The following is a 16362-nucleotide window of genomic DNA, read 5'->3' as shown; positions in this document are numbered from 1 at the left end:
TCACATCTTTGAAAGTTTTCAACTCGAAGGTTCATATGCAGGGGACTTACTGTAACTTTTTATTGTTCCATGCCTTTTTCTTTCACTTTCTCATGCATCCTCTTAGTTCCCTTTGATAAATTCAGGTCAGTTCAGTCGCTCAGTCACGTCTGACTCTTTGTGACCCCATGGACTGCAGCACACCAAGCTTCCCTGTCCACCACCAACCCCCAGAGCTTACTTAAACTCATGTCCATCAAGTCGGGGATGCCATCAAACCATCTCACCCTCTGTCATCCCCTTCTCCTTCTGCCTTCAATCTTTCCCAGCATCAGGGTCTTTTCAAATGAGTCAGTTCTTCACAGTTCTTTGATAAATTACAAAACTATAATTAAGAAAGAAAAGATCTGAAAGTACAATAGAGAGAGGAACATTTGCAAAGAATTAAACCCTTGGACAATTAAGACAGCTCTGCCTACAATCACTTCCTTGTGAAACCTCTCCTTTTTGTTAGAATGGATTTGTCCTCTCACTTTGTACACTGCTGCTCTCCCTTCACCCTGCATGAGGTCACGTGACAAACAGCACTTCCTCCAGATCTCACTCATCCACTGCATCACTTATTAGCATACAAACAGCACTTCCTCCAGATCTCACTCATCCTCTCCATCACTTATTAGCATATAATCCATTCATCTACTCCATCACCTATCAGCATATAATTAGCATACTTTGACCAACCTGGAAGTAAAACAGAAAGGGACTCTGTTCTCCAGGAGTTAAGAGCCTAGTAATGAAGAGAAAACTGGACCATGAAACAACTGATCTATAAGGTTGAAAAGAATAAATGCACTCAGAGATAAAGCCTTGTGAGATTTCTGAGATGGGAAAACATTCTCCCAAACTTCACAGGTCAGAGAAAGCTTCCTGAAAGATAGAGCACTGTAGAAGGGGCTTGAAAAGACGATAGAATCCACACATGTAAGATGAGAGAGAGAGGTACCAAGCAAAAGATGAGCAGGAAAGAGTTTGGGTTGGTACCTGGGAGACTTAGGATTAGTGGAAGATCAGCCTGAAAGATAAGATGGCTCAGATCCTAAAAGCCTTGAATTCCAGACTAATTCAGATACTATACACGCCATAGGAATCACTGAAAATTTTACATTAGAGCAGCAATATGATGAATCTCTACTTTGGAATGGTTCATCCTTAAACTTCTCCAAACGAAAGTATTTCTTCTGAAGATGTATCAGAAACCTTTCAAAGAAAATCCTCTAGGGAAATTTAAACACAGCTCTGTCTTATACTGCTCATGGTAACATAAACTGTTGCTCTGCAAAATATTCAAAGGGGATTAAGCAGATTTTATTTCATCTATTCAGTTCATATTTCTTGGACAACTTTGGGTTCATTTCTTCCTGGGCTCAACCTTCACTGCCAGCATTGGCGGCTTCCAGCTATTTTAGGGTGTGAGATTACATATTGTTAAAACTGAAACAATTAAAGAGAAATATCCTTAATTTTGAGAGACTTATATGCTTTGGCAGGCGTACACTCTGGATTTTGAGAGCCAAGAGCTCCCTGCTTCCTGCAATCTTGACAAGTGAGAGAATGTGTTTTACCAAAAACCAGCAAAAGCCAGAACATCCCCTGAAGCTGTTCCTGGCTCTAGGAAATGAAACGCTGAGCAGTCCTTAAATACATTGAAGTGCTAACTTAATCATGCAAAGATGAAGCAGCTATTATTATGGCTCCAGCAGAGTGACAGGACTTGCTTAGTGACCCATATCATCTCCAAGTTTACCTTGTGATCCACATAGGATGAATGTAATTGATCAGGTTGGTGACATCTGTCTGTGGTCCTGGAATGAAATAAAGCTAAACATTTCAGAAGATACTGTAATCCACAAACCTGGCCTCAGTGATCTGAGTAAAAGGAAACCCACAGAGAAAAGATGGCATGCATGACTGTAACGACTACTTACATGAGTACAGAGATGAATAAAAAGGTTTTTTGAGTCCAGGTAAGAACACATCATGCTGTCTTCTCTTACAAACAGTACAAAGAATCTTGACCTTAACTCAGTGATGATGATTCATTTGACCAATAACTTCAACTACCTCAAAGGAACTCTGAAAACAAGCAAGTTAAAAGTCCCTTTTAGCTTACTATTTTCAGAGAAAGTGTTTCTCATTCTGAATTATGGTTTAAAACAGTTTATAACTCTCTGGCTCAGCGTGGTACTAAAAATGTCTAAGTATCCCATATTTACCACTGAATCTTTAATTAGGGGTTTATACCTAAAAAAAATATTTTTTTTATTAAAAAAAGAGAAAAAATAAAAAAAGAAAGTAGGAAAACTTTCTTGACCGCTTTTAGCTCTGGTTGGTTCTGACTCAGCCTCACTGGCATGCGTGATTCAATAGTTTATGTCAAACACAAATTCCAGCCCAATGCCCTCCATCCAGTGTATTCTCATTCCTGAGCCTGACGGCAGAACTGGTCTCCTAGCAACACTGGACATTTTCTCTGCCTAGTCATCTGTAGCAATTGGCTCTTTTTCAAGGTTTTATTCTCATTCTCTGTCCAGACAAACCAAAAACCTTTATGCCATTAAAAAGATCTGAGGTCTGGATTCAGATCTGGAACATCTGTTGAAATTGAATTTTTTTTCTCCCCTAACTAGATCTCCTTTTCCTCTTTTCTCTAATCTCTTTTTCTCTCTCTCACTCAAATACACACACACACACACACACCAGCAAAGAGAGTGGCTGTTGCTATGTATTCTGAGTAATGGCAGTATTGTGCTTAGTTAGTCACTCAGTCATATTTGACTCTTTGTGACCCCATGGAATATAGCCTGCCAGGCTCCTCTGTCCATGGGATTTCCTAGGCAAGAATACTGGAGTGGGTTGCCATTTCCTACTTGAATGGTAATATTGTCTAGTACAAAAACACGGAATGCTCTCTGTTGCTGTTTAATTTCTAAGTTGTGTCCGACTTTTGGAACCCCATGGACTGTAGTCCACCCCATCCATGGGATTTTCCCAGATAAGAATGCTGGAGTGGGTTGCTGTTTTTTCCCAACCTAGGAATGGAACCCGTCTCCTGCATTGTCTGGTGGATTCTTTACTGCTGAGCCACCTGGGAAGCCCAGGATGCTCCTTAACTAGTGGTCAATTCAGGAATCCTCTTCACCTCTTTAATTACCTCATTATGTAAAACAAGGATGATAAATATCCATCTCACGGAGTTTTTGTGAGAATCAAAAGTTACAATGAACAACAAAGGGTTTTGAAATAATAAAGGCTATATGCACATCGTATAGCCTTGGTTATAGTTGTAATAATTTGGTTATTACATTAACCAAATTAATTTTAACAACAAGGAGAGGAAGTATCCTTTAGATACATATTTAGGAAGAGAAACAAAGGAGCAAGGCTGTGAAAACTAGTCATTATTCACTTAGGATCAAAGTTCCTATCATGACATGACCAGAATTTACAGTCTCTTCATTATCCAAATACCACATTTAATCAGAGCCTCCCAGAGAGTAGTGACTGGAACTGATGAGAATATGAGACCAGGAAAAAGGAAAATGTTGCTAAATGTAGCAGTTTTCAGATGGTTCAAAAATCCAATGGACCCAAGGTGAATCAATAGAGGGCCCTTCCAATTGCATCCAACATAGCTCAAGAGAAAATAGAGGTACAGTAGCTACTCTGAACTCTCTCCATCCCCTTCCTCAAGAGACAAGATAGTAAAACTGGAGTTTAGAGACAGGTGAGGGGCGGTGGGAGGGAGAATACTTAAGGGGAAGAGGAACATGGTCATCCTTCAATGTCCCTAGACTGTAAACTTCATAAATCCAGGGATCAAGATTTGCTTGTCTGCTTTTTTCTTGAATTACCATTACATCTTCATTGCTTAGAATAGAGTCCAGTATTTGGTAACCTTTTGATAAACATTGAGAGATGGAAAACATCTATTTCTGCTTTATTGACTATGCCAAAGCCTTTGACTGTGTGGATCACAATAAACTATGGAAAATTCTTCAAGAGATGGGAATAGCAGACCACCTGATCTGCCTCTTGAGAAACCTGTATGCAAGTCAGGAAGCAACAGTTAGAACTGGACATGAAACAACAGACTGGTTCCAAATCTGGAAAGGAGTACGTCAAGGCTGTATATTATCACCCTACTTACTTAACTTGAATGCAGAGTACATCATGAGAAACGCTGGGCTGGAAGAAGCACAAGCTGGAATCAAGATTGCTGGGAGAAACGTCAATAACCTCAGATATGCAGATGATACCACCCTTATGGCAGAAAGCAAAGAAGAACTAAAGAGCCTCATGATGAAAATGAAGGAGGAGAGTGAAAAAGTTGGCTTAAAGCTCAACATTCAGAAAACTAAGATCATGGCATCTGGTCCCATCACTTTATAGGAAATAGATGGGGAAACAGTGGAAACAATGTCAGACTTTATTTTTCTGGGCTCCAAAATCACTGTAGATGGTGTTTGCAGCCATGAAATTAAAAGATACTTGCTTCTTGGAATAAAAGCTATGACCAACCTAGACAGCATATTAAAAAGCAGAGACGTTACTTTGCTAACAAAGGTCCATCTATTCAAGGCTATGGTTTTTCCAGTGGTCATGTATGGATGTGAGAGTTGGACTATAAAGAAAGCTGAGCACAGAAGAATTGATGCATTTGAACTGTGGCATTGGAGAATACTCTTGAGAATCCCTTGGACTGCAAGGAGATCCAACCAGTCCATCCTAAAGGATATCAGTCCTGGGTGTTCATTGGAAGGACTGAAGTTGAAGCTGAAACTCTAATACTTTGGCCACCTGATGTGAAGAGCTGACTTATTTGAAAAGACCCTGATGCTGGGAAAGATTGAAGGCAGGAGGAGAAGGGGACGACAAAGGATGAGATGGTTAGATGGCATCACTGACTCAATGGACATGGGTTTGGGTGGACTCAGGGAGTTGGTGATGGACAGGGAGGCCTGGCATGCTGCAGTTCATGGGGTTGCAAAGAGTCGGACATGACTGAGTGACTGAACTGAGAGATGGAAGAACTCAGTAGTCAGGGCTACGAAACTCCTCATTTTAGCAGTTTTGCTTACATTTACAATGAATTTGATTCAAACTAATATGATTACTGCTGTTCAATCATTTGGCATTTAATAAGATCCTAGTTAGAGTCAGATATGGCTTAGCCACTGAACAACAACAGTATCCCAATAAATGAGAGCTGCTGTTGTTTCAACTTCTACTACTATCTAATTCAACCATCACTCCTCACTACCTGCTCAAGTGATTGCAGGAAATTATATACTAGAAGCTTTATAATCTAGCAAAGGAAACCGGCAAGCAATAACAGCCCCATGAGACAGGACAGTCTATACTAAGACCAATTGGTATACGTGTCCACAGACTGGGAAGGGCTATAGAGAGCAATGTCAACCATTAACTGTCTTCACCCCTAATTTCATAGGGAAGGAAACCCAGGTTCAGTTCTCTCAGGTCTGATTGTACATACAGACTTGTCATTTGTTTTTTTTTTTTTTTGTCATTTGTTTTTTATTTATTCTTTCTAAGATTATCACTTACTTCCTGCAACTAAGATTTTGCACTTTCAGGGAAGCAGCAATGAAGGCAACATATATGCCTGAATATTCTTAATTCAGTTGTGCAAGAATGGTTAAACAGCTCTCTTGGACTCTTCAGTAGAAGGTGCAGGAGGGCAAGAGGACTGTTTGAATGAAGGCCATATGCACAGTGGTTGGAGGTGTGGGCTCTGGAGCCCAGATGCCCACCATGCCTCAGTCTGAGCTCAGTCATTCACTAGCTGTGTGACTCTGGACAGCAACGTAACTTCTCTGTGCCTCAATCATCCACTTTGTAAAGTGGGAACATAACAGCACCTACAATAAAAGATTATTGTGACAATAAAGTTAATACATGTAAGCACAAGTGAGCAATAAGTAAATTTTAATTTAAATTGGTTTTTTGTTAGGATATGATCCGGCAGCATTCCTTTAGATATATTCCCGCAATTCATGACACCATATTTCCTGGTTTCCTGGGATTATGTGAAGGACCTTGGGTGTCATTATCATGACACTCAAAAGTCTCAGTCTTTATCCCATTGTTTCCAGATTATCCTAATGACAAACCTGTCAGAGAATTAAATTTGCATATTTTTTATAACCCCCACTATGGGTGGGAATAAAACTTGAGGGAAAAATCATTTAAAAACCCACTAATCCAGGCAGTGTCTGTGATGAAGAAATACGAGAGAACAAAATCAGAATAATGTCCTGCTGGATTCACAGACACCTTCTAGAACCTCTTAAAAAAAAAAGAAGCATTCTGTTTCATTCTTTTACAGACAATAATTTACTTCAAAAGAAGTGCAAGGTTTAGATTACTATGTTTATGTGGACAGCTGGCATTCATACCCAGGTAGACAATCTAACGCGTACAGTGATACCCAGCAGAAAGATGGTACTCCCATGCCTCAGTTTCTGAGTTTCCTGTGTAATAAGAAAAGCATACATATCTTTTCCACTGGATTATAGAAATTATCAGAATATGGTATTATACATTTAAATAAAGTCTTTGAGGTTTTCTTACCTGATTTATTATTCTTACTTTAGTATATAATATATAAAAATATAGTTTCATGTTACCATTGACTCCAAATTAAATGATTATAATAGAAGGACTTCCTACATTGAGTTGTATATTAGTATATTATATGTTCACAAAACTGAAATTGAAAATAAGCAGAAAGAAAAAGAGTGATTTGAAAAGGGGAAAGGCCCTTCACATTTTTTCAGGAAAGCAAGTCTGATTCCTAGAGTACACTATCATCTATTTTAACCATATTTTGCTTTTTAGGCTGATAAGAACAAGAAATTGTTTCTAAGCCCATCATTCTAGTCTGGGACAGAAGCAAAGTGATACAGCTGTCAGCACTGTTTCTATGTCTGCCCTAGATATTATCATGTTGCATTGTATCATTTTCCTCAAAATCTTAAAATGATCAATTTACTTTAACTCAATACTATCTTAGAACAAAAACAAGGTTATAATATGAAATGCAGAAAAACTGAAGGGATTCAAACAATCAATGATAAGAGTGTTCCAGTAGGAAGAATGTGAAAATAACTAGCCATTCAGTCTAACAAAATTATAATTCATGGAGTTAAAAATGTTCTGAATTACTATGGCACTCTGAGGCATGAGACTCAAGACACTCAGCTTAAGAGGCTAAACAAATTCATGACTAAAACACAGGCCTTGCTGTGAGAGGACCCTCAGATGCCAGTCCTGAATTTGTCTTTCCTAATTGTATGAATGTGCAGAAGGCAGTCTGTTTCCTCAGCTATAAAAAAAAGAATGCCTACCTCTAGACTTATGGGAAATGAGTGAGTTTCTGAAGGGGACGTGCTTAGCAGAGTGCTTTGCATAGAGTAAATGCTCAGGAAGGATTAATTACCACTACTACCATCCATAAGGAAAGCCATGACAAACCTAGACAGCATATTAAAAAGTGGAGACAACACTCTCCCAACAAAAGTCCATATAGTCAAAGCTATTACTTTTCCAGTAATCATATATGGATGTGAGAGCTGGACCATAAAGAAGGCTGAGCACCAAAGAACTAACGCTTTCAAACTGTGGTGCTAGAGAAGACTCCTGAGAGTCCCTTGGACAGCAAGGAGATCAAACCAGTCAATCCTAAAGGAAATCAACCTTGAGTATTCATTGGAGGGACTGATGCTGAAGCTGAAGCTCCAATACTTTGGCCACCTGATGCGAAGAGCCAACTCATTTGAAAAGACCCTGATGCTGGGAAAGATTGAAGGCAAAAGAAGAAGGGGACAAACAGAGGATGAGATGGTTAGATAGCATCACTGACTCAGTGCACATGAATTGGAGCAAACTCCCCCAGGAGATAGTGGAAGACAGAAGAGACTAACAACAACAACAAACCATTCATCATAAGGGTAAATCGAGAATAACTTTCCATAAGAAACTAATACAAATACATTATTTGATGAAAATTGAAATTCTATTGCAATCATATTTTGGTTAAAGAACACAATATGCCAATTTTAAGTGGGTGAAAATATATGTATAACTAGAAACCCATAATGCAGAAAATCATGGAACTTACCTGCATCTGCCTAAGATCATCAAATCTGAGCAGCTAATAAGGGTGTCTAGGATTTCCTCTTATGATAAGGGTGTCTAGGATTTCCTCTTATTTATCTTATGATAAAATTGATTTTCTGAAGTCTTGAAAACCAAATTATGAAAATAATTTGCAGTCTTCCTTCTTCAGCATTTATCCAAGATCACATTTGGCCTAAGAAATGCAAAGCCTCTTATGTATTTTAAGGAAAGACAGGGAGAAAAGGTGGGAGGCTCTTGTCAAAGTCTGAACAGTAGGAAATATTAAAGTCATCAAAAGTGCTGGGGAGGAGGTGTGCCTCATGTATCCACATCAAAGGGAGAAAACCCACACCCTTTCTATTTTGGATAAGGAAAAGAAATCAACTCTCTGATGTGTTCTTTTTCACTAAAAACTATAGCCTGTATAAATTTTTTCAAGACTCAAAAAAAAAAAAAAAAAAAATCCACATGTGAAAAAAGGACCAAGCCATTTTCAAAGGGTTTTTAAATGTTAATCTTTCAACTGGGGAAAAATGAGGGGGTAGAAATTACATCTGTCATCAAAGGATCCTCCCTTCTAAAATGTGTAATTGTGGTGTGGTCTGCCCCATCACTGGCATAAAAACAGCTCTAAATAAAAGTACTTTCTAAAATCAACTGTGTATAAAAATTCCCGAGGCACCCATAGAGACCAAATCCATCCTCAAATCACACGCAGCCTTTCAGGAACATTTCAGATTAACAGCAAACATTGTTTTCCACTTTGCCAACTGCATTCAAGATCAACCCTGGGTCCATACAGGACAATCATGCCTTGTGGCTCCCACTGGGCTTGTATTTGTGTTCCAACAAAGTAACTAGCTTATTTAAACTTGAGAAATAAACAAAAACCACAGACGTGTTTGGAATTTAAAAATGGGAATTTGGATGTCTTTATTATAGTAACAGCTGATAGATTAAAAGCCTTGTAATGTGTTCCATGCTCATTATTCTGAAAACATATTACCTATGCAAAAGATATCTGTCAAATCAACTTGAGTACTTAGCGAGAAGATAATTTGAAGAGTGGTGTGATCCCTCAGTGATTTACTTTGTGTCAAACAGTAGTAAAAAGGCAGAGTCAGGGTTTGAGTTAACCCATGAAAAGCTCAGAACTCAAATGAGCTGATTGTGTATTCTGCGCATGCTGTGTGTATGTATAGTTAGAATTCCTGAATAATTTCTCACCAGTCACCTCCTTTATTCTACAGCAAAACCTCCTCAATGTGTTTGTAGCTAATGAAGTTCAGAATGGAAAGAGTTCATAAATAAGAGGTCTCTACCAACAATGGGAATGTGGGTAACAATTAATTTGAGGATTTTTTAACCAAACTCTGCCATGATTTAAAACAACATCTTCCCATCATCTAAAACATAAATAGCATTATTTTGTATCTATCAGAAAGTTGTCTTAATTTTCCCCATCGCTTGGCCAGAAGACACACCTTTAGTTAGGTCATGTTATTTACATACAAGTTCTAAAAGCATTTTAGAAAGGGTGAGAAACTCAACTGTGAAGACTATAAAAGCCAAACACCAGTTGAATAAAGGAATATTGTGAATGCTAAAAGTAAACATGTTATTCTAACCAATGGCTTTGCAGTTGTAAAACTTCATTAAATGTTAAAAAATTTATACATAAAAATGTCAATATTATAAATTGCCTTTTCCCCCCACCCCTTTATTCTTCCTTTGATGAAACAAAATGCACAAGCTTTGTGGTCATACATAACCCATTTCCAATCTATTGTTAACTGAACTTTTTGAGCCATAGTCTCCTCAGTCCTGACTGTGGTTGTGGTTTAGTCCTTAATATATGTCTGATTCTTGCAACCCCATAGACTGTAGTCCGCCAGGGTCCTCTGTCCCTGGGGCTTTCATTCAAGAAGGCAGGAGTGGGTTGCAATTTCCTTGAACTTTCTGAGCCATAGTCTCCTCAGTCCTCAGTTCAGTTCAGTTCAGTCGCTCAGTCGTGTCTGACTCTTTTTTTTTTTTTTTAAATTTTTAAAAGAAATGTGTCTGACTCTTTGCGACCCCAAGAACCACAGCACGCCAGGCCTCCCTGTCCATCCACCCAAACCCATATCCATCGAGTCGGTGATGCCATCCAAACATCTCATCCTCTGTCGTCTGCTTTCCCTCTTGCCCTCAATCTTTCCCAGCATCAGGGTCTTTTCAAATGAGTCAGCTCTTCGCATCAGGTGGCCAAAGTATTGGAGTTTCAGCTTCCAATGAACACCCAGGACTGATCTCTTTGAGGATGGACTGGTTGGATCTCCTTGCAGTCCAAGGGACTCTCAAGAATCTTCTCCAACACCACAATTCAAAAGCATCAATTATTCGGCACTCAGCTTTCTTTATAGTCCAACTCTCACATTCAGACATGACTACTGGAAAAATCATAGCCTTGATGAGACAGACCTTTGTTGGCAAAGTAATGTCTCTGCTTTTAATATGCTGTCTAGGTTAGTCATAGCTTTTCTTCAAAGGAGTAAGCATCTTTTAATTTCATGGATGCAATCACTATCTGCAGTGATTTTGGAGTCCAGAAAAATGAAGTCTGCCACTTTTTCCACTGTTTCCCCATCTATTTGCCATGAAGTGATGCGACCAGATGCCATAATCTTAGTTTTCTGAATGCTGAGCTTTCAGCCAACTCTTCCTTCTTCACTTTCATCAAGAGGCTCTTTAGTTGTTCTTCACTTTCTGCCATAAGGGTGGTGTCATCTGCATATCTGAGGTTATTAATATTTCTCCTAGCAATCTTGATTCCAGCTTGTGCTTAATCCAGCCCAGCATTTCTCATGATGTACTCTACATATAAGTTAAATAAGCAGGGTGATAATATACAGCCTTGACGTACTCCTTTTCCGATTTGGAACCAGTCCATTGTTCCATGTCCAGTTCTAACTGTTGCTTCCTGACCTGTATATAGGTTTCTCAAGAGGCAGGTCAGGTGGTCTGCTATTCCCATCTCTTGAAGAATTTTCCACAGTTTATTGTGATCCACACAGTCAAAAGCTTTGCCATAGTCAATAAAGCAGAAATAGATGTTTTTCCGGAACTCTCTTGCTTTTTCGATGATCCACCAGATGTTGGCAATTTGATCTCTGGTTCCTTTAACTTTTCTAAAACTAACTTGAACATCTGGAAGTTCACGGTTCACGTATTGCTGAAGGCTGGCTTGGAGAATTTTGAGCATTACTTTACTAGCGTGTGAGACGAGTGCAATTGTGCAGTGGTTTGAACATTCTTTGGCATTGCCTTTCCTTGGGATTGGAATGAAAACACCTTTTTCAGTCCTGTGGCCACTGCTGAGTTTTCCAAATTTGCTGGCATAATGAGTGCAGCACTTTCACAGCATCATCTTTTAGGATTTGAAATAGCTCAACTGGAATTCCATCACCTCCACTAGCTTTGTTCATAGTGATGCTTTCTAAGGCCCACTTGACTTCACATTCCAGGATGTCTGGCTCTAGGTGATTGATCACACCATCATGATTATCTGGGTCATGAAGATCTTTTTTGTACAGTTCTTCTGTGTATTCTTACCACCTCTTCTTAATATCTTCTGCTTCTGTTAGGTCCATACCATTTCTGTCCTTTATTGAGCCATCTTTGCATGAAATGTTCCCTTGGTATCTCTAATATTCTTGAAGAGATTCCTAGTCTTTCCCATTTTATTGTTTTCCTCTATTTCTTTTCATTGATCACTGAGGAAGGCTTTCTTATCTCTCCTTGCTGTTCTTTGGAACTCAGCATTTAAATGGGTATATCTTTCCATTTCTCCATTGCTTTTCGCTTCTCTTCTTTTCACAGCTATTTGTGAGGCTTCCTTAGACAGTCATTTTACTTTTTTGCATTTCTTTTTCTTGGGGATAGTCTTGATCCTTGTCTCCTGTACAGTGTCACAGACCTCCATCCATATTTCATCAGGCACTCTATTAGATCTAGTCTCTTAAATCTATTTCTCACTTCCACTGTATAATTGTAGGGGATTTGATTGAGGTCATACCTGAATGGTCTAGTGGTTTTCCCTACTTTCTTCAATTTCAGTCTGAATTTGGTAATAAGGAGTTCATGATTGAACCACAGTCATAGAAGAGACTTAATATCTATCTCACAGATTTTTATTTAGATTTTTTTTTAAATCAGATATACAGACTTTGGAGAAAAAAATTAGAATTATGTTAATCCCAAATGTTGAATTAGAGAGCACATGTACACCTGGCTTAAAGAATTCTATTTGGGGCTTAAAGAACTTGGATATAAGACAATCTCTTTAACAAGTGGTGCTGGGAAATCTGGTCAACCACTTGTAAAAGAATGAAACAGGACCACTTTCTAACACCATACACAAAAATAAACTCAAAATGGATTAAAGATCTAAATGTAAGACCAGAAACTATAAAACTCCTAGAGGAGAACATAGGCAAAACACTCTCCGACATACATCACAGCAGGATCCTCTATGACCCACCTCCCAGAATATTGGAAATAAAAGTAAAAATAAACAAATGGGACCTAATTAACCTTAAAAGCTTCTGCACATCAAAGGAAACTATTAGCAAGGTGAAAAGACAGCCTTCAGAATGGGAGAAAATAATAGCAAATGAAGCAACTGACAAAAAACTAATCTCAAAAATATACAAGCAACTCCTACAGCTCAACTCCAGAAAAATAAACGACCCAATCAAAAAATGGGCCAAAGACCTAAATAGACATTTCTCCAAAGAAGACATACAGATGGCTAACAAACACATGAAAAGATGCTCAACATCACTCATTATCAGAGAAATGCAAATCAAAACCACAATGAGGTACCATTTCACACCAGTCAGAATGGCTGCGATCCAAAAGTCTACAAATAATAAATGCTGGAGAGGGTGTGGAGAAAAGGGAACCCTCTTACACTGTTGGTGGGAATGCAAACTAGTACAGCCACTATGGAGAACAGTGTAGAGATTCCTTAAAAAACTGGAAATAGAACTGCCTTATGATCCAGCAACCCCACTGCTGGGCATACACACTGAGGAAACCAGAAGGGAAAGAGACACGTGTACCCCAATGTTCATCGCAGCACTGTTTGTAATAGCCAAGACATGGAAGCAACCTAGATGTCCATCAGCAGATGAATGGATAAGAAAGCAGTGGTACATATACACAATGGAGTATTACTCAGCCATTAAAAAGAATACATTTGAATCAGTTCTAATGAGGTGGATGAAACTGGAGCCTATTATACAGAGTGAAGTAAGCCAGAAGGAAAAACATAAATACAGTATACTAACGCATATATATGGAATTTAGAAAGATGGTAACAATAACCCGGTGTACGAGACAGCAAAAGAGACACTGATGTATAGAACAGTCTTATGGACTCTGTGGGAGAGGGAGAGGGTGGGAAGATTTGGGAGAATGGCAATGAAACATGTAAAATATCATGTAGGAAACGAGTTGCCAGTCCAGGTTCGATGCACGATGCTGGATGCTTGGGGCTGGTGCACTGGGATGGCCCAGAGGGATGGTATGGGGAGGGAGGAGGGAGGAGGGTTCGGGATGGGGAACACATGTATACCTGTGGCGGATTCATTTTGATATTTGGCAAAACTAATACAATTATGTAAAGTTTAAAAATAAAATAAAATTAGAAAAAAAAATTATTCTTTTGCTTGCTCCTGGTGAAACTCTGTCATTTCATGGAAATAAAAACTGAGGTTCAGGAAAGAATTGAGATTTTTTTCAGAGTCACATGAAATAAGAGGAAGAGAAGATGCTAGAACACAGTGATCCTTCTGCTGTACAGCATTGTCTAAGGATGCAGCCATTTGTGATGTTTGCTGTTTTTATTGGCGGTTTTAAGTGCAACCAATTCAGAAAACTAAGATCATGGCATCTGGTCCCATCACTTCATGGGAAATAGATGGGGAAACAGTGGAAACAGTGTCAGACTTTTTTGGGGGGAGCTCCAAAATCACTGCAGATGGTGATTACAGCCATGAAATTAAAAGACGCTTACTCCTTGGTAGGAAAGTTATGACCAACCTAGATAGCATATTCAAAAGCAGAGACATTATTTTGTCAACAAAGGTCTGTCTAGTCAAGGCTATGGTTTTTCCAGTGGTCATGTATGGATGTGAGAGTTGAACTGTGAAGAAAGCTGAGCACTGAAGAATTGATGCTTTTGAACTGTGGTGTTGGAGAAGACTCTTGAGAGTCTGTTGGATTGCAAGGAGATCCAACCAGTCCATCCTAATGGAGATCAGTCCTGGGTGTTCACTGGAAGGACTGATGCTGAAGCTGAAACTCCAATACTTTGGCCACTTGATGGGAAGAGCTGACTCATTGGAAAAGACTCTGATGCTGGGAGGGATTGGGGGCAGGAGGAGAAGGGGACGACAGAGGATGAGATATTTGGAGGCATCACCGACTCGATGGACATGAGTTTGGGTAAACTCCAGGAGTTGGTGATGGACAGGGAAGCCTGGCATGCTTCGATTCATGGGGTCGCAAAGAGTCGGACATGACTGAGTGTCTGAACTGAACTGAAGTGTAACAAAGAGGGCCAAAAGGATGATATACCTATCTTTGTAGATGCAGACATAACTTACATATAGCTAACCCCTTGAGATACTACAGATCTTAGATATGTGTGTGTGTGCGTGCGTGCTAAGTCGCTTCATTTGTGTCCAACTCTTTGAAACCCCATAAACTGTAGTCTACCAGGCTCCTCTGTCCATGGGATCCTCCAGGCAAGAATACTGGAGTACTTTGCCACATCCTCCTTATAAGCCTTTCAATGGAGATGTGTTGCCACCACAGGAGAGTGACTGACTTCCCAATTGCTACACAAATGCCTGCACAAATTTTCTAATCATGTACAGCTCTGCATAATCTAATAGGTTAAACATGCTTCTTGTAAATGAAAGACTCTTCTTCAGAATTGTTACTCTTATTGGAGCTACGTATTTTCCTGTCAATTGTTCGAACAACTACTTTTAAACTTTTATTTGAAATAGATTAGAAAATCCAGAGGGAGAAAATACTACTGGTTATGTATAGAACTGACTTTTGAATTGGCATATTTAGTATATTTGTTAAAGTTCCACCCCATTCATTAACATGGATTATTAAAATGTGGTGTATTTTTACTTTGTTGAAAACTTCCTCCTCACCTTAAATTGAAAAATCCACACTTTGACATGTTCCCAGTAATTTTACAAAATTAATAACATGCAATGGTTTTGATTTGTAAGTTCTCCTTGGACAGGCAAAGAGAGATGAGCATATTCTATTGAGTACAGCAAAACATATTGAAAAGACTTAAGCCTGTTCTCTATTACTGCTAAGACAATTACCAAAATTAGCCTCACTGAATTTACTTCCAAATGCATTATACTATTTATTTGACTGATGGCATCACTAGCTGCATCATCACCCAAGCAACAAATGCTGCTGTCTTCTTCAGGTACTCATCTCCCAAATTCAAACTAAATCTGTTTAATCTTCCTAATATATCTTGGCCCCACTGTTTCCTCTTATTTTTCACAGAGTCCTCTAATTGGTGTCACTGGATAGTATCTCCCTGGATGAGAAATGAGGATGGATAGCTCAGAGAGGCATAGAAGGCAACGCCAACCCACTCCAGTACCCTTGCCTGGAAAATCCCATGGACAGAGGAGCCTGGTAGGCTGCAGTCCATGAGGTCATGAAGAGTCGGACACGACTGAGTGACTTCACTTTCACTCTTCACTTTCATGCATTGGAGAAGGAAATGGCAACCCACTCCAGTGTTCTTGCCTGGCGAATCCCAGGTACGGTGGAGCCTGGTGGGCTGCCATCTACAGGGTCGCACAGAGTCAGACACAACTGAAGTGATTTAGCAGCAGCAGCTCAGAGAGGAATTTCTAGAGAAAGAACCAGATTTTTATGAAAGAACGTAAGTACCATAGCAAGAGGCATTGGCTTCCTTGGGTATGCCCTAGGAACACTGCTGATGCCCAGATGCCCAGCTTTTCCTTCTACCTCCCACCCTGCAGCAGCCCTCCTGGTTTTCTCAGCCTGCACATAGTCTGAAGGGGCTCTAGTGCTTTAGCTTGCATATGAGAAACTTCAGAATTGGTACAGTGCTGGTTGTGCAGAAGC

At 39.4% G+C, this 16362-nt stretch overlaps 1 protein-coding gene across 1 annotated transcript in view; it reads right to left on the bottom strand.

The window, feature by feature from the left end:
- Positions 1-16362, bottom strand: part of P3H2 (prolyl 3-hydroxylase 2) — a 179382-nt gene that overhangs the window by 131957 nt on the left and 31063 nt on the right.

The sequence above is a fragment of the Bos taurus genome, chromosome 1 (genome assembly GCF_002263795.3).
Source record: "Bos taurus isolate L1 Dominette 01449 registration number 42190680 breed Hereford chromosome 1, ARS-UCD2.0, whole genome shotgun sequence".
In the NCBI taxonomy this organism is placed as follows: domain Eukaryota; kingdom Metazoa; phylum Chordata; class Mammalia; order Artiodactyla; family Bovidae; genus Bos; species Bos taurus.
The sequence above is the reverse complement of the archived record's forward strand: the minus strand, read 5'-3'. Positions and strand labels throughout refer to the sequence as shown.